This window comes from Galleria mellonella, unplaced genomic scaffold (genome assembly GCF_026898425.1).
Source record: "Galleria mellonella isolate WM207_F2 unplaced genomic scaffold, CSIRO_AGI_GalMel_v1 utg28, whole genome shotgun sequence".
NCBI lineage: Eukaryota > Metazoa > Arthropoda > Insecta > Lepidoptera > Pyralidae > Galleria > Galleria mellonella.
In genome coordinates, this window is record NW_026442064.1 from 3,636,802 (window position 1) to 3,640,530 (window position 3,729).

Consider the following 3,729-nt stretch of genomic DNA (forward strand, 5'->3'; position numbering starts at 1 on the left):
GGTGTTTCTTCTGGACTCGAAATTCACGCACCAGGTCGTATGGCAAAGGACAAGTTTTTTTGTAAAACGGTTTCAGAAATACAGTCCAGCTCTTAAATGCATCTTGTGAGCGTTTGATAATATTGAAAGGTTTCGGTTTCAGTCGAGCTCCACGCACATGTTCGGCCCATTCTTCAAGAAGTTTAATCCTAGCCTTTTGATTGAAGTAGGCCATGTTACGATCGTATTCTATGTATAAGTACATCTATTATGGAGAATCTATTATGTGACGAATTCTAATCGGTTGCAGCAGTGAACTATGTAGTGTAACATTTTTTTTTAAATCCATTGTTATTGCTACTGTTGTGATATCTTGCCTAGCAGTCAAACGAGCTTTTCTTTTTTTGTCATAAAAAGCTTTAGCTCTCTTTTTCTCTCTCTCTAAATTTTCAAGTTTGACCCTTCGCAGTTGAGACAAAATCTGAGATTTTTATTTCTAATTTTACAGAAAGATGGCGGTCAGTGCGACTGATGGACATTTATCATTATTGCCGTGAACACCTGTGATTTCAACAACAATTTCTTGATGGGTTATATCATTTTACATTGGACATTTATACCACTAAATGTGTAATGATACTTAATGATATCTTGGTAAATATATTTCACAAGTTGTTACCTTTTTTGCTAAGATTCTATTAAAGTTACATCAAAATTGCCACAATTATTATAATGTGGCAAATTTTTTATCAAAATAGTCTAAATAGTTATCGGTCTCCAATCGGAATTTTCAGTCGCTCTGATACCTTTCTAGATAGCCTAAAAAGCGAAAAATCGCCTAATCTAACAGCAATGTCATAACGTAGAAATTACTAGCCCCATAAATCTTTATCTCAAAAAACATGCGATAAACATATGTTACATATATGTTTACACCTTTTACTACGAAATCAGGTCTTAAACAGAAAAAAAAATAGAAATATTTATCTAAATATTTTAGTCTAAATGAAAAAATTGTTGATAAAAACTTAATGACTTGATATAATGTAATTACCTAAAATAGTAATTTATCTATTTAAATAATACAGATGACTCGGAACAATCATAATTCAATATATAGTCATAATTCAATATATAATCATAGTTCAATATATAATTGAACATTTGATTTTTAGTAACATAAAGAAAATTTATCTTAGCAACGTATGGTTTCAAAAAATAGTATGATCATATAAAGCCTATTTTAACAGTTTCTTAGTAAAAGCATTACCTAATAAAAGTATTTATAAAAAAAATGGTGGTGATTCTGTGGTACTATTTTTCTAAATTAGTTTCTAAAATTAAAATTTAATGTTGTTGAAGATCAATATAAACTAAAAAAAATTAAGTCAAAATTATTATTAATTTAGTCATGATGATCCATAAATCAGTATTTTCATGAAATTATCAAATTAAAATATTAAAAGATAGGTATAGATAAATGCTATTCAGAATCGACCTCATTATATACATACGTTATTAAGAGATGGTAACTAGCCGAAATTTTAATAATGTAATTAACCGGCTATAACAATGTGTCATAGCCGGCTAAATAGCCAGCTATATGGTCAACAACTGTTGTGCGAAAAATATTATAATCGACCCAATACTGTCAAACTTAGCGTCAGCTATTTAGTTAAATAACTGCCTACTAATCGATAAAGGTATACTTCTATATTTATTGTACTATTTGTGTTTCAGTTTTAAAGGTACATCATACTGAATTTTTTTCAACAAAGCAGACGGCTCACCTAATGAAATGTGGTAACCATCGCACGTAGATATGAACAGTATTATGGACATAGAGTATATTATGTCGCCTGTGATACCTTCATGAGTTGCCGTTCCTGAAAACCAAGCTGTTATGCCTGTACCTTGTAATTTCACCGCTATATCCCATATATTCTCCCTTTCAAACTGAAATAGAGTCATAAAAAAACGACTTTTTCATGACAGAACTACGTATAGCATATAAGTTTTCGAACTTTTGTACAGTCTCCCTATGGTAAAAAAAAAAAAAAAATGGAAGTATAACACTTCAGACTTTAAGAATGGTAATGTATTCATACATTAATATTAGTAAAACCAGCTATTCTGACTTATTGTAAAAACAAGATTACTAAAGCTATTATAATATTTTTTTATGTAGTCGTTTGACTACATCAGATAAAAAAATATATTTCAAAATATCATATATTCCGCATAAATAATGCAGTTCTAAAGTAACAAACATAAAAAAGTACAAACAGACCTCCTCCTATTTTTAAAGTTGGTTTTTTAACCAACTATATATATAATATGTATAGACTATCATATGTATAATATTATATATACTCTTTACAATTTATTACATGTATTTTAAAGTTAAATAAATAAATAATTATAAACTTCTAAAATTACTAATTGTTAAATAAAATTGAAAGTTTTGAGTTTCGATGTATTATAGTATACAGATTCAATTCATCAGGTCAGCAATCTCTTAAAGCAGTGAAAAAATCAAACTTCTAAATCGACGCAATCAAAAGATATGGCCGTTTATGTTTCATTTATATCGCATATTTTGACGTTTGCAAAGGGAATTAAAACCTATAGTGTTTTTTTTTTTTTTTTTATACCACTGAGGTGGCAAACAAGCATACGGCCCACCTGATGGTAAGCGGTTACCGTAGCCTATGAACGCCTGCAATACCAGAGGTATTACGCGCGCGTTGCCGACCCTGAAGAAACCTCTTTACCCCCTTTTGAAGAACCCCATGCTGTAGTCTCTCGGGAAAACCTCGGCAGGGAGCTCATTCCATAACCTGAGTGTTCGTGGGAGAAAGCATCTCTGAAACCGCGTTGTACGCGACCATTTAGGCTGTAAGGTATGAGGGTGAACTCCCTGCCGATGGCGAGCCGTACGATGATAGAAAGTGGCCGTAGGCATCATATTGAATAATTCCTCTGAGCACAATCCGTTGTATTCTCGTTGACCTAGAATTATGAAATTTGGTAAAAAGTAATGTCATATATCACAAGTAAAGGACAAAATCCGAAAACCGTAAATTTGTAGTATCTCTAGCATCATTTTTATTAAAACATTTTCAAAACCTAACTGCGATTGCCAATCCGTCTGCAAAGCGTAGCAACTACTAACAAGACCACCAAGGGAAAGGCTTATGTTCATTAGTAACCAGTTAAAGGCTATTCTGACGTATATATTATCTTATAAAGACCTTTTTATAATAATTCATCTTAAATATTTTCCGCATTGTAAATACATTATCTCGTAACACATATAATGTATTAACAATTTAAACCATATAGTTAGACTAGTTATCATCTCTAATAACGCATATAATGAGGTCGATTCTGAAGAGCCAATTCTTTAAGCCTGTTTCTTAGTATTTTAATTTGATAATTTCATATAATTACTAATTTATCTTCATCATTATCATCATTATAACTAAATAAGCCAACATGATGAATTCCAGGTGAATTCATCATGATGGACTAGTTAACCTGTCTTATTATTATTTCTCTCTTGCTGGTACTCCGCCAGCGTATATCGTTTGCGCGGAAGGGGTTACTATTACATTATTATCCACAAAAAGGGCTGTAGTATAAGTATGTAGTAAGATTTATGAGTTTACTCCTCCTAGCTAACATTCATTTAAAAAAATAACATTCCCTGACACTGGTGACATTTTATGTTGACATTTAATTTCACAT